The sequence below is a fragment of the Adiantum capillus-veneris genome, chromosome 9 (genome assembly GCF_014529385.1).
Source record: "Adiantum capillus-veneris isolate H3 chromosome 9, ASM1452938v2, whole genome shotgun sequence".
NCBI classification, from domain to species: domain Eukaryota; kingdom Viridiplantae; phylum Streptophyta; class Polypodiopsida; order Polypodiales; family Pteridaceae; genus Adiantum; species Adiantum capillus-veneris.
In genome coordinates this window covers 124692857-124717962 of record NC_140939.1, presented here as the reverse complement: position 1 = coordinate 124717962, position 25106 = coordinate 124692857, and the positions used below count along the sequence as shown (strand labels likewise).

The window sequence follows — 25106 nt, the reverse complement described above, 5'->3', positions numbered from 1 at the left end:
TTGAAAGAGCACATACTACCAGATGACAATGTGATGCTAGATTCCCGAGATGAAGCAAGAAAGATTTTGCGAAACTTGGGGATGGATTACAATTCTATCCACGCTTGTCCTAATGACTGCATTCTTTTCAGAGGGGAATACATAGACATGGAGAAGTGTCCGAAATGTGATTCCGAAAGATATCGAGTAGATCTCCACGGGACAAAAATTCCACAAAAGGTTTTGCGAAATTTCCCTCTGCTTCCTCGCATCAAGCATTTCTTTGAATGTAAGTCCATGGCCGCCCTAGCATCATGGCATGAGGAGAATAAATCTTCGGATGGTGTGCTACGAATTCCTGCAGATTGCGTAGCCTGGAAACATATAGATGGAACATGGTCGGATTTTGCCAGGGAAGCTCGAAATTTGCGCTTAGGCCTGGCTATGGATGGCGTAAATCCATTTGGTCAAAGATCAACATCTTACAGTGTATGGCCCGTTGTCATCGTCAACTACAACATTCCCCCGTGGTTGACTACGAAGAAGGGGCACCTATGGCTAAGCTTGATTGTGCCAGGGCGATATAAAGTGGGAAATATGGATGTGTATCTTCGTCCACTATTGGAAGAGCTACAACAATTGTGGATTGGCATAGAGGTGGTGGATATGAGCCGACACACAGGACGACGGAATGCTTTGATCAGAGGCATTCTAATGTGGACCATGCATGACTATCCCGGGCTAACAGAATGCTCAGGTGATCTATTGACACTCCTCACTCAGACACTGTAAATCTTGTTTTTTCCCATAGTTGATCTATTATCATGTGTATACATGCAGGGCTTCAAACAAGCGGATACAGAGCATGTGTCACATGTGGACCTAGACTGAATGCACGTAGGGCACCCTCACTGAAGAAGCAAATCTACGAAGGTCATCAAGCGTATCTTCCAGAGAATCATGTGTTACGCGACGGCTTTTTGGGAAGAGAGCCACCAAGGATGTCTGCACAAGCATGGTTAGAGCAGAAGGAGATGTGCGATGACGGATTGCCTCCAGGGATGAAGAGACTATCTCTATGGTACGAGTTACCATACTGGCCCCGACTCATGATCAATCACTTGCTCGATCCAATGCACATATTCAAGAATGTGGGTAATCTACTATGGGACCATCTGACCGGCAAGAAAGATACTTTGGGAGCCAGAGTTGACCTTAGAAATGTGGATCGTATGGAGCAATATTGGCCGCAAACAGCGTCTGATGGATCGATAAAACTCCCTAAAGCACCATGGATTTTCACAGGATGAGAGAGAGATCTCTTAAAGCCACAAATATTGTATTTGAACAATTTTGCTCCGTGTTGTAAAAGCTCTAGCTCTCTAAGTACCTTCCATGGTGTATAACGCTCTTTTTTACTCGCGCTCACATCTTTTGATTGAAAATTCTGAGTTTTCGACTTGCCTCTTCTATCACTCAATTCATTGCATCATTGTATTTATATGCGTCATTACGTCATTGTATTTAATGGTCTTTGCGTCATTGTCTACTCTATTCATTCAATATTAAGTTTAAATATTCGTGTGTTTAATGCAGGTATGGATGATGAGGAGTTTCTTTCTTCTTTGTCACCGCAGCAGAGACAGTGGTACGTGGAGCGTCATCGCTCTGGCGCATCATCGCGCGTTCCTACTCCATCCGCATCTCCCTCTCTTTCGGAGCATTCGGCGCGCTCCGAAGCTTCGGCGTCGACGAGACGAGCTTCACACTCATTTACACACCGGCGCTCTAGTGGTGGCGGTGGCGGTTGTTGTGGGGATTCCGCCACCGATGCCTCCACACCGCCTCGTGTTTGACGAGGCTCTTTACCCTCCCCTTCTTTGCCCGCCCCCACACCAGCCACAGCATCGCCATCTACGCCAGGTTTTGCACGGCTGACTGTTCCTAGAAGCTACACACCTCTACCTACTCCGCCAGGAGCCACCCCAATCGAGACTCCTCGCTTCGGGGCCCAGACGCCGGTGGAGACACCTGACGTCCGTACCCCCATCGACACGCCGCTAGAGACCCCTGCCGAGACACCCAGGTTCACGCGTCACCGGCCAGAGGGCTTGTCTTACTCCATCGACTTCAGCGGCGGCATCATCATGGATGATGACGGCAAGAAGGTGATCTCGCGCATGCGTGGTCTTTGCTCTCAGCTGTTTAGACACTACATACTAAACAAATGGAGTGAAGTACCAAGTGATTTAAAAAACAGAGTCATCAGCATACTTCATGATGAGTTTCTCGTTCCAACACGGGATCAGCGCTTCAATGAAGACCTGATGAAGATTCGAATGCGCGAATACTGCAAACACAAGCGTTCCGAAGTGCAAAAAGCAATCAAGAATGGGTGGAACAGGCCAGATTGGCTGGCCAAAGAAGATTGGAAGAATGCGAAGAAAGCAGCGCGCGAGAATCCCGACAAGTGGAAGCAACAAAAGGATGCAGCCAGAGCGTGAGTAGAGGCAGGGAGCTCGCACCACTTGGGGAGCGGTGGATGGGCATCATTTGAGGCTGATTTTGTAAGTGTTTTCACATTTCTCTTTATGTTCGATAGTTTAGGGTTTATGAGTTTTTTAATTCTAACATAATGAAATCTTTGTATGTTTTGACAGTGGTCGATGACAGGACGTGATCCCACACCGTACGAGCGCGAGTACGCAGGCAGGAAGGGCTTAAACGCCCTGATGGACATTCTCAGTTCTTGCGGCAGCATGGTTAGTATTAGGGTTTACTCTTTTTTATTTTTTGTATTGTTTTATAAATGTCGTTATATGTTTATACTTACTGAAAGCTGTCTTATTTTCTTTTTTTGCAGAATCCGACAGATACGCCGCTTGGACGCGATGAGACGTCTGACTAGACGACGTCAGTTTAGCCGTAGCTAGATAGCATTAGTTTAGGGTTTCTCATAGCTTATGTATCATGAGACGGATTTTATACGTCTTTTTGAACCATGTATATTATTACATTTGTCACTGCAGTTCCTTTTGCCAATCAATTCTTTATGCCTATGATGTTGTACAATTGTCATTATTACATTTGCCAATCAATTCATTTTGCCTATGATGTGTACAATTGTCAATTTTGCAAACAATGCGTCTTGTGGGTGACTATTTTGGGTCTATTATCTACCCTTGCACTTTTTTAAAAAAGTGAATCAAGTACAATATGGTTGATGGGTGGCAGGGCATTCAATGCCCTGCCAGCAAAAAAAAATTCTCTGGGGCGTCGCTATAACCGTCGCTATTTATGGCTCTGTAGCATCGCTATAGTCTTCTGTGTAAACGTCGCTATAACCGTCGCTATGACCGTCGCTATATAGAGACGTTTATAGCGACGTATATAGCGACGCTTATAGCGACGCATATAGCGACGGTCTCGTAGCGACGCTTGTAGCGACGGTTTTAGCGACGCCGGGGGTTATAAAAACCCAGTGTATTTCCGTCGCTAACAGCGTCACAAGAGCACACAACCTCTTGTAGTGTGAAATGAAGATGAAAGCTTCATGCACTAAGCAAAACACTTAGTAAACACAACTTTAATTATCCCCGTTCTCAGACCCAAGACCTCACACACCTTCGAAGATGGTGAGAGCTAGCAGGGTATGAGAGTAGATTGAGAGGAAGAAGGAGTATCTTATGAGAAAGATGTACATCTCCTCACATAATCACTCATATTAGCATAGCTTTAGCTTAGTAATTAGCTTGGTAGAGGAGATGAGCATGCATTGAAGCTTGGCTCTTGGTTGGATTTGCATCCACAAGCCAAGAGTGTGTCGATGTAGGATTCTATCTCACAAGCTTGGAGTAGGTGATGAGCTCTCCATTAAAGCTTGGGAAGAGATAGTCTTCTCTATCTTCACACATGAGATTGTGTGAGTGTGTGTGTGATAATGCCTTGCAAAAATCAGTCCCCTCTCTCTCTTGGGCGAGCCCTCTTGCTATTTGCTCTTGCAGGCTCCCCATTGGACCTCCCCAAGTCAAGCCAATGGCTATTAAGCAGCATAAGTGATAGCCTTCTAACATGTGTCCCCCTTTCCCCTTTTGTGAGAGCTTTAGGTAATTTAATAATTAAACTAAACTCTCATTGGACCCCTTTGCCTCCTGGCCAATAAGAATCAGGCAAGCCATTGGGCTCCTGAAAGCTCATTGGACCCCTTGGGAGACTGCCCAATAGTCTTCTAGGAGACTTAATTCTCATTGGTTCTTTTATTAAGTGTTTTTAAATTAATTAAACTAGATTTACTCTAGCCTAATTCTCATTGGTCCACCTCCAAGGCCATCCAATAGGAATTGGGTACACCTTGTGGGCATCTGGGCTAGGGAGCTGACATGTGTCCTTAATTCCCTTTGTGTAAAGGGAGCCTGTGTGTGTGTGTGTGTGTGTGTGTGTGTGTGTGTGTGACTTTCTCTCTCATCCCCTAGAAGAAGGGCTCGCCCCCTCCCATGTAGGGATATGCAAAGACTTTTTAGTTACACACAAAGCATCCAATTTCCCCTAGGGTTGACCTTTGGACACAACCTTTGAATTTTGGAACCTTAGCATTTTGGAAGTCTTAATGGGCTGAACCTTAGGGTCTTTTTAGCCCGTTTTTGCACATGGCTCTTTTGCAGATGCCCCCCCCTTTGGATCCTTATTTTCCCTTCTTTGGATCCCTATTGTGGTCGGTCTACTAGCTTAACCAATATTCTAGCTTTTTCTCCCCTGGCACTTCCCCACATTAAATGATCAGTTTAATATGAGAAAATCATTTAGGAGAATTAGATATTGATTATTATGACACTTATATCATCTTTCGGCCCTGCATTTTGTTCATGAATCACCTCTTCGACCGCAACGTCCAATACTTCACACACTTACTTGCTCCGTGGAGCAAGCAACATAGAGCCAACACGGTTTAGACATATCATTTTCATAATTTTATCTCCATAGTGGATCTAGTGTGAATACAACTTGTTCACAATGTTGCGGAAGTACGAATGTATCCCGCGTATTTGTCAACACCCGCCTAGAGTTCACTTGAATCAATCCACTCTTGTCTTTGCGCACAATTGCATTAGGGCCGTTGGGTTTAAGTCGAGGCAACATCTCTAACATTCGACCCCTACCTTGCAGATCATCTCTTTGGGCCTTGCTCTCCCTTTTGCCAGTGATGGTTTTCCATACGATCTCCCCCACATTCTTGAAGATGTGCATTGGATCAATCAGATGATTCGGCCATAGTAGGGATCTAAAGGAGGGAAAATAGGGATCCAGAGGGGGGGCCATCTGCAAAAGAGCCATGTGCAACAATGGGCTAAAAAGACCCTAAGGTTCAGCCCATTAAGACTTCCAAAATGCTAAGGTTCCAAAATTCAAAGGTTGTGTCCAAAGGTCAACCCTAGGGGAAATTGGATGCTTTGTGTGTAACTAAAAAGTCTTTTCATATCCCTACATGGGAGGGGGCGAGCCCTTCTTCTAGGGGATGAGAGAGAAAGTCACACACACACACACACACAGGCTCCCTTTACAAAAAGGGAATTAGGGACACATGTCAGCTCCCTAGCCTAGATGCCCACAAGGTGTGCCCAATTCCTATTGGATGGCCTTGGAGGTGGACCAATGAGAATTAGGCTAGAGTAAATCTAGTTTAATTAATTTAAAAACACTTAATAAAAGAACCAATGAGAATTAAGTCTCCTAGAAGACTATTGGACAGTCTCCCAAGGGGTCCAATGAGCATTTAGGAGCCCAATGGCTTGCCTGATTCTTATTGGCCAGGAGGCAAAGGGGTCCAATGAGAGTTTAGTTTAATTATTAAATTACCTAAAGCTCTCACAAAAGGGGAAAGGGGGACACATGTCAGAAGGCTATCACTTATGCTGCTTAATAGCCATTGGCTTGACTTGGGGAGGTCCAATGGGGAGCCTGCAAGAGCAAATAGCAAGAGGGCTCACCCAAGAGAGAGAGAGGGGACTGATTTTTGCAAGGCATTATCACACACACACTCACACAATCTCATGTGTGAAGAAAGAGAATACTATCTCTTCCCAAGCTTTAATGGAGAGCTCATCACCTACTCCAAGCTAGTGAGATAGAAGCCTACATCGACACACTCTTGGCTTGTGGATGCAAATCCAACCAAGAGCCAAGCTTCAATGCATGCTCATCTCCTCTACCAAGCTAATTACTAAGCTAAAGCTATGCTAATATGAGTGATTATGTGAGGAGATGTACATCTTTCTCGTAAGATACTCCTTCTTCCTCTCAATCTACTCTCATACCCTGCTAGCTCTCACCATCTTCGAAGGTGTGTGAGGTCTTGGGTCTGAGAACGGGGATAATTAAAGTTGTGTTTACTAAGTGTTTTGCTTAGTGCATGAAGCTTTCATCTTCATTGCACTAGCTAGTATTGAAGGAACACAAAGAATTGTATTGTACAATGTCTCTCTTGATGGGAGAAACCATGATACAAAGCCTTTTGGAGGGGGGACCGGCTCCATGCAAATCCGGTCCTCAACTGTTGTCAATAGCTTAATTTCTCTCTCTTTTGAAAGTATTGTTGATGCTATCTAACTAGGTGTTATGCTTTTTGTTGCTCTCTCCACCCAAGCACTCTTGTAATTCTCATAAGGAATCTATTCTAATGAAATGCCCACTATGTTCATGCTAATTTCCGCTACACATAAGTTTTTAGACCATTAAATGTTACAACAAGTTTGGATTTTGAGCTGAAGGTCAGTGGTGAGCATATACCTAAACCTAGAGATGAAGTGTCAAATACTGAAGTTGATGCGGAGAGCGACAAAGAAGTAGGGTTTGATGACAAAGATGCAGAAGTATAGATTAAGATAGACATCTTTGGTGCATCATATCTCATAGAAGATGAGAGATTAACTAATGATTTTTGCTAGAAACTCTTTTGTAAAACTCTTTTTATTAGTCTACAATACACTTTAGATTCATTCATTTGTGTTGGCAATTTGTTTATTTGTTATTTGTATTGATAAAGCGTTTCTTCTATAAACTAACATATTTTGTGGGTGTTATTTGTGTATCTGTAGACATGGCCAATGACGATGAGCCATACTCTCCTAGTTTTAGTTTTTCTATCACTCCGGCCGGCATGTCACCCGAGCAGGTGGGTCTCTTTTTGACACAGTTCACACCAGAGCAGATCACGATGGCACCGAACCTTTGGGCAGCACGTTCCTCTAGACCTACTACAATCGACCCTACACCTAGGACTAGTGTTGTCCTACACCGAATGGCCCCACACCTCAATCGAGTGTGCCCCCTACACAGACGGGTGGTTCATCCTCGAGACGAGGTAGGCATCGTTCTGGAGGTGGTGGTTGTTGTGGTAGCAGTTCTACTGATGTGTCCACACCATCGAAAGAGCGTCCACCACTCTCTTCAGTAGATAATTCACCGATTGGCACACCACGTATACCTTGGGGATCACACGAGCATGATCCTAGCAAGGTGTACAAGAGCAGGGAAGGGGCTGTTGTGGCGGATAGAGTCAAAAAGGCCATGCGATAGAGAATTCAACAGCTCTGTAGTACAATTCCATTTGGTCACTCTATGATGGAGATTTGGGATAATCTTGACGATGAAAGAAAGAGTTATATCGTCGAGGCCATTCACAGAGAGTACATGCCAGCAGAGGGGTACGATCCAGTCTCAACTGGTTGGATTTTGGGCGTGGCGAAGGCCACAATGTCCACCATCGATCAGAGGCGAGAGACAGGTACAATGCCAACAATCCAAAGCCGGCATGGTTGGACGCAGAGGAGTGGGCGGGGATTGCACGAGAGACACAAGACAATTGTGACAGATTTCAGCAGCAGAGAGATGCAGCCAGAGAACGTTTGGAGTCTGCGGAGCATCACATCTTGGGAGTGGAGGCTACGACACACTTCGACATGAGTTTGTAAGTATAATACGTATGCTTTGCATTGTTGGAAATATATATGTTATTTAAAGATTTATCTCATGATTAAACCATAATATTGCAGGAAGTTGCTGTGAAGCGCCTTCCACACACCGATAGCAGAAGTATGGACTTGTGGCCCTTTTGACCCAGCTCTGCAGGAGGAGGGAGAGGACGTTGACTGGGAGGCATTGCCATGAGGGTCTTCTTGTTACAGTCTTACTCAATCATCTTGATACAATATTCTTGGTACAATCTTTTTTGTAGCTGTGGTCTTCTTGGTACAGTCTTACTCGGTGATTGTTTGCATGTACAGTTTTGTAGTGCTTATGTTTATGGTTTTGCATTTAGTTTGCGATTATGATTTGTTTCGCAATTATGGTATGTCACAGAGGTTTTGGTCATGGTTTGGCAATCAAGTTATGGTTATGGTTTTGCAATGATGGTATGGCTAGGGTTTGGAAATCAAGGTATGGTTATGGTTATGGTTATGGTTTTGCAATGATGGTATGGCTAGGATATGGCAATCATGTGATGGTTATGGTTTTGCAATGATGGTATGGTTATGGTATGACAAGCAAGTTATTGTAATGGTTATGGTATGGTAAGTGGGTTATGTTTATGGCTTTGCAGCTTTTGAATCATGTTTTAATTATGGCTATAAAATCTTTATGCCGTTGTGCCTATGGTTTGGGAGTCGACGTTATGGTTATGCTTTTGAGAACTTGTCATGATTAAGATTTTGATTTTGTGGTTTTGTTCTTTTTACAGTTTTGCTAATCTGTACATACACTTGCTCTTTAGCATCAACTTGTAGGTGGAGTGCTGTTGCTTGTGCACTCTTTCTTTGGGCAGAGAGGGTTGTTTTCTATTGTTGCAGTACATGCAGCATCAATTCCCAACCCACTCTGCCCAAAAAAAAAATTGCAGGTTTGGTCGTCGGAACAGAATTTGGTACATGTGTCGGTATGGACCTTGGAACAATCGTCAGTATATGAAAAAATTTTCGGCACATATAACTGCATTTATTTTTGCATATATAACAACATTTATTCCGACGCATATAACATCGTGTATTCTGACGGGCTTTACCGGTGCATATACCGACGCCACAATACCGACGTTTATTATGATGCTTACTCCAGGGCATTTTACTTTTAAAAGAAACTTTGTCTCATGGGTATTTGTACCGATTTTTGTGCGACGTGTTATAGTATAGGTGTTACAACTTAAGAATGTTGCAAGGGGAATTTGAGCGATGGGCCTTCCCTGCTTCAAGACGAGCATTATTGATGCTCGCCCTTTCTCATGAGACTCTACACTTTATAATGTTAGGCAATCACTCATGCACATTGCACTCTTTACCTGCTTTGGATCAGGTCCAAGCTCTCGCCTCTTTCTCTTCTTCCTTGTTGTTGTGAATCACACGTCGATAGGAAACATCACTGGCCAAAACTATGTGCCTGAGAGGTGGAGAATATTGCTTGTTGCCTCATTGTGGGAAGCATACGTGTCTTTGGTTAGAAGATGCATGTCTCATAAGGGTGGCAATTTGTGTGAAGTTTGGGCTAGCAAAGGCATGATGACTCCATCCAATTATTTGTTATGGATGGGTGACATGCTAATATCATTTTGTGAAAATTAACAAGCTATCCATTGTCAAGATTACATGGACTCAAAGAAAACAAACGCTAAAGGAAGACTTCGGCTTAGGCAGAGAAGAAATTGCATAGCTTAATTTGTCATTGAGATGCACTCATATGTAGAGAGGAACCTCTTGAAGATTATTTTAGTGCGAACCTATTTGGCAATAAACACCTATCATATCAACTTCTCTAGTCAACATTTGGTTCTAAGCATGGGGCTAAATTAGTGCACAATGTTGAATATATGACACATCCGTTCATGATGCATCTATTGCAGAATCTGTGGATCATGTGTGATATTTCTCAAGTCGTGCGACTAAACACATTATATCTTATTGTGATTTGTTCACTTGTGTTGAAAATGTCCTAATGGGAATATTTTCATGTGTGAGCCAATAATGTCTCTTATCAAGTTAAGGAAGTTATCTCCCATGTTCAGGGATTTCAAATTCACGTGATCATGTGTTTTTTTTGTGATCACGCTGTTAATTAACAAAAATCTCAATTCACAAGTCTTCACATTCACAAAAACTAACATGGCGACTTGAAGAAGATCAGGAGGCTCCGTAAGATTTGCATGTCGGGATAGCTTTATTGCCCATCGGGCCTCGTCGGGATACTTCAGATACTCGGAGGGCTGCGGCCCCGGTGGTCCCGCTTGGTTGCCCGACGGGCTCCCAGGGTACCTATATATAGGGCCTCTAGGGGGGCCATTCTCTTCACAATTCTATCTCTGGGTTTACAGGTATCCAACCAAAGAGTCCTCACAAGAAACAAAGAAAACTACAATATAAATTTTAGTTTAATTTCATAAGCTGTTTTACTTTTTTGTTTTTAAATTGATATAAATTTTTTTACTATATGTTTTTTTAGTTTTAAAAGTAGGTTGATCTTGCTTTTCACGTTGGCATCGGTCCTAATATTGGACCGAAAGTGTCGTTGTGAACCGCTAGACCAACCAACACTGTTTTATAATGTGTCAATTATGTTCACTTTGGCATCGGTTCTATTTTGGACCAAAAGTGTCGTTGAACATAGTTGGTTACATTCAAATTTATAGGTAGTTCTATTAACCTTGTTTTCGACATCAATTCTATTATTGGACTGGGAGTGTCGTTGTACAAGCTAATAGACTGCTTTCTGTGTTTTATGAGTGATATACGTGCTGATAGGCTAGTTCAATGTTTTTTTCGGCATCAGTCCTACTATTGGACTGGAGGTGTTGTTAGATTCATTGAACAATGCCCTTGCTTTTTAGGCTAGTTTGGTGTTTCTTTCGGCATCAGCTCTACCATTGGGCTGGAGGTGTTGTTAGACTCATTGAATGATACCTGCTTTTTAGGCTAATTTCGGTGTTGCTATTGGCATCAACCCTATCATTGGGTTGGAGGTGTTGCTAGTTGCAGTGAATGATGCCCTCGCTTTTAGGCTAGTTTGGTGTTTCTTTCGACATCAGCTCTACCATTGGGTTGGAGGTGTGTCGTTAGTTTCATCAAATGATGCCCTGATTTTTAGGCTTAGTTTGGTGTTTCTATCGACATTAATTCTACTATTGGGTTGGAGGTGTTGTTAGTTGCATTGAATGATGCAGTGTCTTGTTGGGTTAGTTCAGTGTTGGTCTCGTCATCAACCCTACTACTGGGTTGGAGGTGTCGTCACTCTCATTGAATGATTGCCTACTTTTTAAGCTAGTGTTGTTGTCACTTTCAATGCATGATACATATACTTGTTAAAAAATTTAAAGTTATGTTGTCTTTAAAAATCATAATATATGTGCTGATTGTAGCAAACATGGATCCTGTGGAAATGAAGGAGTTAAAAACCAAGATCAGATCTCTATTGGTCACGTGTATATATGTGCCCTGACCACGGAGGAGATCATCTTTTTATTGGAGAGTAAGACACGCAAAGATCATTTCTTTGATACGATAATTGAAGCAGTTCATGCACACTTCTCAGATGTAGAAGCAAAGGCTATCCGTAGGCTAATAGCTATAATTGTGGGCAATATGGCACAATGCTTAAGAGACTTGGGTGTTCATGCACCAACAGATGCAGATCTAGCCAAGCTACAACATTGGACTAATATATGGCATGTAGATAGGTCAAAATAAAAAAGAGTGTGCAATATTGATGCTCAAGATGTCCATAGCCACAAAGCTAGAACCATATTTTATTCAACAGCCTCCTCTCAAGATATAATAGGTGCAAGATCAGATTCAGAAGCTGGGACGAATCATTCATTACACACCCGCTTTATGTCTCAGTGTGCCATTGGTGTTTACCTCACACCTGAAGAAATCAAACGTGGTCGAAAGCTTGGAAAAGGATGCTATGGAGTTGTGTGAGAGTGCACAATCGATGGAGTCACTTGGTTGTCGTCGACAGTGCAGTATGTGGTCAAAGATTTCAAAGGAGATGCAGTAGAGAGCCACCAATCTTTCGCTCTAGAGGCGAGTGGGCAATTGTCATCGTTAGATGCATTGCACAAACACACCAAAAGCCATGGTCCCTTGTTTTTGCTCGCTTCAATGGAATGGATCTGGGTGACATGTTAGAATGTGTTCCACCACCCAAAGGAAAATTCTCTAACATATTGGCAGCTCAAAAAGAAGATCCTAGACGCCCTCCCACAGAGCAAGAGTTAGAGATGTGCAAGCATATGCTCAATTGGGCGCCTTCTTTTATGGATGCTCTGGTGAATGTAACTAAAGATAGAGTTGACCTTTTAAGAAAGAGAGAGCAATTTTAGGAAAGGAGCTGGAGTAATTTTAGAAGAGAAGGAGTAGGAGGAGTAATTTTAGGAAAGAAAGAGAGGAGGAGTTTAGTTGAGAGCTCTTTTCTTGGAATCCAAGCTTCTTCTAAGAGGCTCGAAATCGTGCATCAGAATCTGTGTCCATAAAATTTATATATATATATATATATATATATATATATATATATATACATATATATAACTTTAGCAACAACCATGAACGTGTGCAAACTTATCTCATCTTGCTTTCCTCTATTCTTAGCTAGCCTTGAGAGCCTATATAAAGACCCCTCTCCATTCACTTTGAAGACACACACTCTCAGAAGCGAAAGCTCTCTTGCTTTGACGTTGGAGTTACCTCTCTCCTCAACCTCTCTCCCTCAAGCTCTTACCCTCAAGCCATCTCTATCTCCAACTCTTTTTCTACCATCATCGTGTTGCCCCTCAAGTTCTTGAGTTCTCTTTGTCACTTTCTCCTTTCTCTTTTGCGTTACGATGGCCCCGAAGCGAGTGACCCGAAGCTCAAAGGATGCTTATGTCGCTCCACCTCCAAGAAAGGTGCAGAGGAAGGCATCAACTACTCCAAATGTTGCTCAAGTGGAGGTATTGATTGCAGAAGAAGTCAAAGCCGTCCAAACTCAACCACGAGAGGTAATTGAACGTGTTGCTAATCCGGTAAGATGAATTTATAATTCTGCATCGTTATACAAGATGACCGGTGAGTCAAGCCTATGAATTTTCTTAAACTGTCCAAGAAACGTGATTATATCACAAGAAACAAGTATATGATTTCATAGAGTAGAGAAAGAATTGTTTGATTTATGGTTACTGTTTGATAAACTGTCTCTGTTTGATATTAGAAGTTAGTTAATCATGTTTGAAAAATCACTTAAAGAGAAAACGATTGCTGAAAGAATATCTTATTTCTAGATGGAACTCGTGGTTAGCGAAGAATAACCTGAGGTTATCAACTCTCTTTTTGTCACTTGCAGTTAGCAGGATGCCTTGCAGTTAGCAAGATGTTCCCTTGCGATTAGCAAATGGAAAAGTATGCGCATTTCGCGGTTAGCGAATAAGTAAATCCTTTGCAAAGGCTCTGTTGGTTAGACAGAGAAAGTCCACGGGTAGGGTAAACTCTTAAGAATAATTGAAAGATTCATTTTTGTTGAATTTGTCTTCATTAGACCATGTTTGAGAAAGAAATGTTTTGGTGATGTTTGAAGGGATGGATGAAAGAACCCGTGCTAAAATTAAGAAAAGAATATTGTTTGTATATGTGAAAGAGTGTGGTAGTAATTAGAAAACAAGCTAAAAAGTGAGAGTGTGGGGTGGAAAGTGGGGGTTGGCTCAGGTTGCCAGTCAAGGATGGGTGGTCGCGATTAGTCAAGAAACTTGGCAGCCGTGCCTCTTAAACGTGGGGAAAAAGGTGTTGTTTATGGATTCTAAATATATCAATGGGATTTCATCTTTATGTTAGGAAACAGCTTTCATTAGAATCCTAGATTTATCGACCTAGCTTGTGGCGTATGACCCTTACAACCATGTAAACGATGGATAGAGGACTTCCTCTCTTCTGTTGCTCGTATCTCTACTTTGTGGAAACAGAGTAGGGTGTCGTCAACGAAAAAGGAGAATAAAGGAAGGCCATCTATCAAGTCACCCCAATCTTCTCGGGGTTGGGGACCTCACATGTGGGTGTCATTGATTGGTGGTTGGCACTGCAAGTTGGCATTGAGAAGCAAGAAACCAACATCAAAACCCCACAGAGCATGCCCTATGTCCTTGGAGGGTCCCCGAGATTTGCAACCCAAAAGCTGCTTGTCTGTATTCGAAAGCCACTGGCACCTTTGCAATTTCTTTTTACATTGAGCAACTATGTGATTGGTGCAAAGATATTTTAGAGCATTACAATGTGCCATGGCAAAAGCGAAAGCAAATTGATTGCAACATGATTGCCTCTATAATGCGGAAAAACTACTTACAACAACCACCTAGGCAAAGAAAGACATTGTTGAATATGAGTGAGCATTTAGATATGTTAGAGCTCAACTCAGAGATGTTTTTGCGTTTGCTTAGTGAGATGATTCTTAGATTTTAGTTTACTCTGGTCACCTTTGTAAACAATAGTCTCTTTCAAATTATCTGACATATGTAAACGAAGCTTTTTGTATATTCATGGACCATTGAGTTAAATTGTACCATTTTATAATGATTAGTGATTTGTTGTGATATTTTCTATTGAATTTGTGAATTTGTATCCAAAAGTAAAGTCTTTTTGTAATAATGGAGCGAAGCGATCAATGCAGAATGTGGTGTGTTGTTATAGACTACAGTTTTACTTGAAATCTAGACACTGTATTTGCAAATAAAGTCATGGTGCACAATGATTAATAGAAAGTGTGGTGTGCTGTGATGATAAGTTAAACCAAGGTGTACCCGTGGATTTGCAAATGTATCTGTGATGCAAAATTAAGCTCTATCACACATTGAGATATTGTAAATGTGTTTGTGACAGATATGGATGATCCTGAAAATCTAAAAAAGCATACGATCGCTTGCGTGCACTTGCTGATGCAACTAGCCCGAATGACCAAGCGAGAATTGCTGCAAGGACCACTGAGTGGGCACTGACAAATGGCAAACAGTGGAAAGACATCAATAGAGACGTCACCACAAAGATGGTCAAGGAAGCATGGCCAAATGTGTCTGACTTCTCTATCTGCAAGGAAAGATGAAAGCTGGATAAGTGTGTTGTGTCAGCCATACGCACGCATGCCGAAGCTATATAACCTTGCATGCACAGGGAGTACACTAAACCACACAAATTTTCCCTTGTGGTTTGTGAAGATGCTATACATCCAATTTGTTCAGAATGAGCCACTGGACCTCAGCAGAGCAGATCCCCCAATAAGAGCATAGTGGATATCCAAAGTGAAACAGCCACAATATCACGAGAGGAGCTTAGATATGCATTGGCTGGCTCCGCTATGCAAACACATGATGCTGTGGAGGAATTGCAAACACAGCTTTGTACCTCCACATAGACGACAGGGGAAGGGGACTCAAGCAATAACAAAGAGTTACAGAGAGATACCAAGCTTCTCAGGCGTGAACTCTGTGAAATGGAGGAAAGGGTTCAACAACAATTGATCATGACAATGATTGAGCATCCTAACACATTGCGGCCACCTCCAGGTCACACTGAGGATGTAGTTGGCCCTTGCCCGGTTTGTAGACACTTTTTCCATAGTTGGAGTGGACACTACAGAATAGCTTGTGGCCACATGTATCATTTGACATGTCTCATGCAAAACATGGTAAATAAAAAAGAGTGCCACATTTGCAAGGCTCCGATTGACGAGCTTATGTATCCCTTATTCAAAATGAAGAAAGACTATCAACGCTTATTGGCAGCAAGAACTGCAAGGGAGAGAGACTCTATTGCGGATAGTTTGAATTTATCTTTGTAAATTGTAAACATCTTAGCATGGAGTGGGCTGCAGTGACTCTTATGACCCTTGTATATATCTCCCTTGCAATGAACATTGGAGCCTTGTAAAACTTACTGTGACTTTTTGAATGTTGGTAAATTCATCCATGAAGATTTTATAGTCTTCCTTGGTGCATAAAGTAATGTTATAAATTCAAAATGTGTAAAGTTTTCCATTGGAATTGCAAACAAAATTTATGATACTTTTTAATTTTGTAAATGACAATGCTCAGACTACCGTCTTAAATGGCACAATAAAAAAACTTTTTTTGCTTCAAATTTGGCATAGTCATTTTGGCGGTGTTCAACGGTTCACCTCAATTGTTTGTGAACAAGGGGATCTGCTTGCAGTCCAAGGAGGGCTTGGCCTGTAAGGCTGGCTCTTAAGATAAGTTGTGATATGTCACTTGGTCCACGAGCCACAAGCCACAAAAAAAGGGTTTGCATTACATTCAATTGTTTTGCACCTCAATGAAGTGTTAACCTACAATGCTATCTGTGTTTACATCATTGCTCCACAATGCCTTCGTTGCCGAGTACAAGTAAAATCATCCACCTCAAGGTTCGCATTCAATTCAAGCAAAGAACATCCACCAAGCTCACAGAACTCAAGTTCTTTGACTGTCACCTCTTCCCCTTGCTCCTGGTCATCTTCATTCATATCCACAGTCCACCGTGGTCTATCTTCTTCATACCTTTTTGAATATTGCTAAGTAGCTTGTGATGTCAAAATACGTAAACCAATTTCTCGGCCCGGTCACTGAGAAGCCGATTACAAATAGTCGAGTGTACATAGCTGTACGTACTCCAGTTTATCTCGAAACTTGAATTGGTAGCACAGTGTGTAAGAATCCTAATGGCCAATTGACACAATGTAGGTGACGAAGCATCATTCATGAGCCACCATCTCCATGCTGGTTGTTCTGATGCAAGGTTTGGCACAAACTCCAAATTGAAAAGGCCATCCTTTACCCTCTACTTTGTCAGGTTGGTGACTGCTTGGGCTTGATCATCTGGATTGTTATAGAAATTACTTATCACATCATAGAAGTGTTTAATTACCTCCTCATCTAAATCATCACAATCCATGTTCCAGTACTCTGGATCAAGCAAAAAAGCAACACTATGTAGTGGGCTATGTGCAATAACCCATCGAGCATGTACATACTTATTTAAGATATCTCTTTTGGCCTTATTAAAAGGTGCTCTCCATGGCTTGATCAAACAATTTTTTGGCTCTCTTGAACATTTTACCAGTCCATGTACACCTTCCCTATATTGGGTAACTTAAGATGATTCAAACTGACGCAAAGATATCATCACAGGTCTCATCACCAAGTATGTGTCCCCAACATCAGACCAAAAGTGTCTATCAACAAAAGATATCATCACAGGTCTCATCACCAAGTATGTGTCCCCAACATCAAACCAAAAGTGTCTATCATCAATAAGCACTTTCATAGATCGAACCTTTGTTTTTACTTGTACTGATTACTCTGCTTCCCATTCATAGAAGCCTCCACAAACAAATGTCTCCAAAACAACATTTTTATTTTGCAAAAGATTCTCCACAGTGTAGAAGTTGGTGCAAAATTTGGTTTCACATGGAAGCTTCAATATTGTGGACATATGTTGCCGGTACATGTCCAACAAAAACGTTGTCTCTTCAAAAGAAACTTCACCACCTTCCTCGCATTATCTATAATTATTTTGAACCAATCAGTGTCCTCTTTCTTATACCAATCCTGTAACACAAGATTCAAGCTATGTGTATTGAAACCAAACATGTACAAGCTAGGAAAGAGATCCTCCAAGAGACGACCCGTTGCTCTACAATTTTTGGCATTGTCTATTATCACCTGTACGACATTTTGGACACCAACTTTATGAAATGTTTTTTGGATTATATTGGCTATATAGCTCCCTGACTTTATCTCACCCGAGCTGTCAACCGATTTAATAAAGCACTCCCCTCGAGGGCTGAACATCATAACATTAATGAGCGGTCTGTGTTGGACATTTGACCATCCATCACTGACTATAATGCATTCTGTTTGATCAACTGATTTCAAGATCAATCTATCAACTTCTTTTTGGGTGTCGCCAAAGCATTTATCCAAGAAGGTTGTCTGCATTTGATGATATGATGGATGGGAAAATCCAGCCCCATACTCACCAATCTTCTTCCATGCATTCTTCCATGACTCTCATGTGACCATCAACATAGAACCGCCTGTAAAATAAATAGCTTGCGCAAGAGCAGATTGTGCCTCTTCAAGAGCAACTGATTGAAAGCTTTGCTCTAGACTTACTTGCCTCATTCTATGCATTTCAAAGTGCAATCCATCTTGAGTGCTAGCTCTTTGTGTGTGTGTGTGTTGTTGGTCGGCATGTAGGGTGCACCATTATTTTGTCCGCCTTGTGTTGAGGCACCACTGCCTTGGTTCTCTGAAGCATAACAACTTGGAGTCGGTATTCTAGGACGCCTTGCACCTCCTAAAAAATCTCTCAAGCGTTTCGTAGCACTCTCATGACCTACACCATTACATCTGCCTCCAATAGGCCTATTAGTTGTTCCATTCCCTGATTCAAGGAAGTGTTCCCTAATACGAGATGCACCTCTTGATCTTTCTTTGCCACATAATTTGCAACGCCAATCTATAAAAGATCTTACATTCTCATCAAATTTTCACTTAGGCCGTGGCACCTTACCACCTACAGCCTTGCGCTTCCTTTTATTCTTTGATCCATTGTTTGATACTTCACCACCAGTCGATGGATGACTAGAAGTAGCTGCATTGATGTTCTGAGAGCAAGCGTTGGCATCCATGACAAGTTCACAAGCCACCTATATACAATAGTAAACATAGTAAGTTTTTGAAAAACAGAATTTAATTGAACAATTGTACAATAAAGTAAAATAATATACATATAAACATAAAGCAAAAAATGAGCCCCAAGCACTTGCAACCACCTATACCCTCCGCAAAGATGCTCCCTACCCAAACCTGTTTCCAGGCAGATAGACACCCAAGGGAGGTAACTGTACGTAACAAACAATATGTAGGTGTAGTGATAAGGAGCACTCCATTCCAACCATAGAAATGAGCCCCAAGAACTTGCACCACCTATACCCTCCTCAAGGATGCTCCCTACCCAAACCTGTTTCCAGGTGGATAGACACCCAAGAGAGGTGTTAGAAGCTGGACACACCCTACGAAAAATGACTGCTCGGCGGATTATTATTTTTTATAATTATTCATTTATTGAGAAAACCCGACATTTCACCTTTGTAAATATTGGGGCTTACAGAAGTTTCCAGATTGTATCCCAGTTTTGACATTTAGATTGAGTAGATGGTTAAAGTGAACATTAGGGTTTGAGAATTGTAAGGTATTTATACCACTTTTTGACCTTAATGAAAAAACCTTTGTCATTTTTAAAAAAGTTGAAGTCTGTGAGTGAGCGTACTGTGTACGAGAGAGAGTGAGAGCTTCATCTTGACGCTATGCGCGCACCGGTGGTCGGAATCGAGTGCAGAGAAGTGCAGCGTGTTGCCCCCGACGAGAGCTACACGCCAATACCTACATTGCGCGCATACGGTCCGGTTTTGAGAGCTCGACCTACGAGCTTCATTTGGTGATTCGGTGAGCATACGTTATCCGTTTTCGCATTTCAGCATATCCACGTGTTCGCATTGAGTAGAGATACACATTAGGCACTTTAGTTTTTGGAAACGACGACCTGCAAATTTCGGCCAGACAACCTACGTGATTTTGCACCGGGTGTTTTGGGTTGGGATTTTGGTTCATGGACCTTAGGGAGAGCGACCTATTGGTGTTAGTAGGGTCTCCTTCAAGTTTTGTGGCGTTTCGAGACCGTTTGATGGGTATTTGGCTCTTGGAAGCGTTGTAGGGAATCTCCTCTTATGCACTCCTGAAGGCTGTAGCTTTGACATTGGGTAGAGACCTCTGTAGGAATTAGTTAGGAGTCGGTCGAGTGTAGGTTGACACCCTATGCTTGCTTCCACGTGCCTACGGGTCGAGCTTCGGCCTTAGCTGAAAAATCTTGTTAGGTGGGTTCTTGCTGTGTTGACGTTCGTCGCGGCGTATCCGTCCAACATTGGCGCCGCTGCCGGGGACGAAAACCCTAGGTAGGTAACCGAGACTAGTCCTTGAGAATAGGGATTCTTTGGCTTGCCAAGAGTCTAGCTTTACATTTAGATAGGATCAGAGGGTGGAGGACTCTCTAGGTCTTAGAGGGAGTCTAGGGAGCGTGTGTCTGGCCTAGATCCTTCGACTTAGGTAGTTCTAGGCCTTAGTTGTGGTGTAGAGAGTAGGAGTTGGAGTGGTAAAAGCGGTGAGAGGAGAGCTTGAGATTCCGGAGAGGCCAGGAAGTAATCAAAACACCATTATCACCATTTCACATAATGAGTAGGAGCAGAGTAAGTACGACATCATGATTCATGATCTAGAGTACTTCATGCATGTATACTTGCTTGTTAGAATCACAAGGTTGTAAAAGACACAAAAGTGTGTTTGAAAGCTGAAGTGAAGTCCAAAAGTTGCTGTGAGTATTTCTGATAGAGCTGAAGAGCATCAGGAGCATTTCTGTTAGGAAAAAAATAAATTTTAAGCCAGGAGACATCCTACGCGTAGGATGTCTACAGGCTAATCTGGTGGGAATTTTGGAATTTTGAGTTGACTAGTGTGTTCAGAAGGTAGGTTTTACCCTGTTTTCACCTGGAAATTGGAAATTTGACCATATCTTGACAGGATAAGGCCAGATAGACAAAAAATGCCAGACATCCTACCCAAATTGTACCAAGGAATTATTTTAAGACCAAAACCATAGGATGGCTGCATGAGCATGATCTGCATGATTTATTGAGTTCCTGAGAAGGGTTTCATCTCAATTGGGTAAGAAAATTGGGTTCTAAGCAGACTTTAGCACTTTTGACTGAAAAAGGCTAGAATAGCTATAATTGGGGTCTTTTGAAATCCAAACCAAAATCTAAGCATAGCATTGGGTTGCTGACATCAAGGTGAAGCTGTGAGTCAAGTCTAGGGTCAAACAGGCCAAAAAGACATCCTACGCGTAGGATGTTATCTGGGTGATTGGGCACTCCAAACTCAATTTTGAGCATACCAAAGTGATTAGCACCTTAAGGGGAGTCTGTGCTTTGCATTTGAAGCCATTCTGAGCAATAAGACATGCTGCGCGTAGAATGTCTACTACGTGAAGTTGGAGCTAGAAACTGACTGTGGGCATAGCAGGGTGTTGTATAGCCTGAGGCAAGCCTCCTAGTCAATTTTGGTCCAAATTGGAGTTGATTTGACTGGTCAGACCAACATCAAGCTGCTGGAACAGATTTCTGATCAATTGACCAGCTTATAGGTGTCCAAATCAAAAAGTAAAAACAATTGTGGACTCAGCACATCAAGGGGGACCTGTAGTGCAAAACCAGGCAAAACAGAGCAGGAGACATCCTACGTGTAGGATGTCTACTGGGACTTAAGGAAGAGAAAATTTGACTGAGGACATACAGTGAAGTTCCAGTTGACTAGAGGGTTCCAGAATTTCTTTCAGAAGTGAATTTGGACCTTGTTTGACCTTTTGACGGAGCAAAGACGGAATTCAGACTTTTCATGTAAATTGACCAACAACCGAGGGAAGTACAGTTCCGGATTAGCATACCTAATCCAGAACATCAGAAGTGTAGAAAATACAATAGTGGTTGAGGTTAACTCTCCAGTTATACCAATCATTACTAGGACCACATCTAGCGGTTAAATGCTTTGATTTGATTGCCGAAATTAAACGCTTGTGTACAGATATATTCAGCGGCAAAGCAAGAAGTTGTGCAGAAACTGATCCTTTGCTAGGTGAGTGGTTGGATTTGTGTAAGTTGCATTGATAAGTTTGATGAATTTAGAATCAGGAAGATACATTTTTAGAGACCAAAAGGTGGCAGGAGATCAAGGTAGCTTAGTGTCCACCGAGGAGAGTGTAACTCAGGCAAGGCTAGATCCACTAGCACCGATTATTGAGGAGGGTAGTGATACTGACACTTCATCAGATAAGTCCTTCTTCATGATGGGTAGTCAACAGTCAGGAGGTTTCTCCTATGAAGGACTAATGCCAGGAGGAAGCACCTCCCTAAATCCTTTGAACGATCCCAAGTTCACTATGATCTTTTTAGAAGGAACAAACTCAACGGGAGCCTTAGTTTATTCTGACTATCGAGGACGCAAGTGTATTTGTATTGAAGAAAGACCTGCTCAAAGACTAAAAATCATTCGAGTATATGATGATGGGGATAGATTCCGAGACAAAAAGGGGAACCACTATTTAATAGTTAGTAACCCTGAGGAGTACAATAGATATGGAGATAACGTGGCAAAAGGGAAAATGGTTTCAGAAACTCAAGAACCGCCTCCAAACATTGATCGACCTGGAGCGATTTTTATGTATGATAAGAAAACAACCAGGGTCTCAACCTATAATAAGAATGTGGGGATTTACAAGCATGAGAGCGAGGGAATATTATCTTACTTTCGTTGCAAAGAACCCTATCCAAACGAATTAAGTAAAGACAAAGTTCTTTACTTATTCTCTTATGAAATTTCTATGGGGAAGGATATCGTTTTTGTTGATAGTTACGGGTGAGAATACAAACGTATTCTCCCAGAGGAGGTAGAAAAGGCAATAGTTCCAGGAGCATCAACATACACCCCAGAAGAAGTGCCAAGAGCCACCTACACCCCTAGCAAGTCGACAAATCCATTTTCAGAAGAGTATGATGCGACTTCACATTCTACCCGACAGCAGACATTCAACAACCAAAACCAACCAGAAACCCAGCCATCATTGCAGGCATGGCTTTGACAGAGTGCAACATTAAAACAAGACCAAAACCGAGATGGTTATCAAGCCACACGAGGGCTAAGGGATTTACAAGAACCACCACTCTATTCACGGTATCAAGGCAAGAGTAAGCCAAAAACTCAAGGGTCAATAGAGCCTGGAAGACCACCTATAGAACGAGTTCGAAGGGATGAACCATCTCTTGCAAGAGCTGTTAGAAATTACGGCTTAGGAGCACCACTGCGAGAGGAACCCGCCTACTACAAAAGGTCAGAGGAGGTATTTAGATTGGGACGAGGAAATCCAATGATGAGATTTGTAGACCATCGTAGAATTAGACCTTCTCAAGTGCAAAAATGGGTAAACAAGAAATACACAGGAAACAGAGATCCTAAAGATCATGTAGCAGCCTTTGTGCGTGTAATTAGAGCTGAAGAGGTGTTGGACTTCCCTACCCAATTTGCAGGGTTTGGACTAACCCTAGAGGATGATGCTGCTACTTGGTTTGACTCTATGGAGTGAAGAGACTTTGAGTCTATGGAGGAGGTGTTTGACGAGTTTATTGAGGAATTCTCACAAAGGGGAATAGCTCATAATACAATCTCACAAATCCATAAATTCAAACAGAAAGACGGGGAATCTGTGCGAAAGGCAGTCCTACGACTTAAAAGATATGTTAAGTTCTATCCTGTGGAAGAACTGCCAACTCAGTCCATACTTATGCTTATATTTATTCAAGGACTAAGGAATGCAGATCTCTAGAAGGACTTACATATGAAGAGGAGCACTACGTTAAATGAGTTAACTAAGGAGGCTCTTTACCTTGTAGACAATTGTGCGGTCTACAAAGAGGGTGAATTCAAGGATCTCGACGATGATTCGTCCTCGCAACAAAGTGGAAGCAAGCCCGCTAAGATAGAAACAAAAGGAGAAGTAGCTGTAAGCCAAGAGCAGCTTGTAGAGGAAGTGCTAAAAAAGATTAACTTGTACGCCAAACCCCAGGCTAAACAGCCCAAGTGGTGTGCTATTGAACAAAAATGGACAAACCATGGGACGGAGGAATGTTATTATAACAAGGGATATGTGAGAGAGAGACCTTACGCTCCCCAAGCTCATGTAGCATCTCCTCAAATTTCACCGATGCCTAGGTATCAAACATGCAACCTACTAGGACCTATAGGTGTAGAAAGACCACAACCAGTGTTGGGGCAACAACCACCCCTACCAAGATTACGACCAGTTGGCATAAGATACACACCAACTGTAACCGAACCAGAAGAGAAGGCTTTGGTGTCTATGCATGCATATTACGAAGATCCCAATGGTTATGTTACAAATCCTGCCTATTATCCACCAGAAGAATCCTCAACGCCAGAATCATGGAGCATGATGGGAAGTACAAGATCACCAACAACTGCACAGGCAGCAGGAGAAGGAAGATATAGCTTGGATGAACGAACATTGTTGTTCATAGCCAACGGTGGCATGGGCGGGCAGAGACATGCATATCAACAAAGAGGAGCTCAAGGAGCACCTCAACAACCTAAGGGACCTTGCTACAAGTGTGGTGGAGACCATTGGCTAAGAGACTGTCCTCATGATGAAATCCTTAGAGTCAACGCATATTGCACCGAGTGTGGAGTTACTCATTGATTCCTAATTTCCCTAAGAACCCGAGCAAAGGAGCAAAAACTACCTTGAACATGCTGGAAGAAGTGCCTTCCAGTGGAGGGTTAGAAAACGAGACAATAATACCTATTCAGGCAGTGACACGAGCCCAAGCTCAAGGAATGACGAACGAACCCATAATTGAAGAACCAAAAACCGATGCCCCAAGTTCAGAAATGAAAAATCAGAGAAGCACTTGGAAATTTAGAAAGGCGCGTATGAAAGCCAAGAGAGAACGAGAGCAAACGGCTCTATCCGAGGAGTTGAAACACACGAAGGATAGATTAGAGCGGTTAGAGGATCTAGCTAGCTTAAGCTCACACACTGCGGAAACCATAGCACCCAAGGAAATAGCAGAGCCCAAAAGTGCAGGATCAAGAGGATCAGTGTTGACAGAAAAGGTAAATGAGCAATTAGATGCACTTTTAAAAGCCTATGAAACCAGACTCAAAAACAACCAAACCCAAGAGCAAAGATGGATGACTTAGCCATATGCTGAAATAGAAAAACAAAGGTTGGAAATGTGTAGAAAGATGATTGAAACAACTCAATCATTGATAGAAAACCCGCTTGGTAAACCTGCAAGTTGGCAGGAAGTACCAACTCCAACCCCTATCAAACCAACTTTGGAGAAACAAGTAGACAAGAAGGAGAGACACACGAATGTCTCTCAGTCTAGGGGAGAGCCTATCATAGTGCCAAACACAACAGATGAGGCAAGTGAGGGGTTCCAGCCTA

General features: G+C 42.3%; 1 pseudogene; it reads left to right on the top strand.

Moving 5' to 3' along the window:
- The first annotated feature begins 22244 nt into the window (after nucleotides 1-22244).
- LOC147451132 (uncharacterized) lies at nucleotides 22245-23222 on the top strand (annotated as a pseudogene).
- The last annotated feature ends 1884 nt before the right edge of the window (nucleotides 23223-25106 follow it).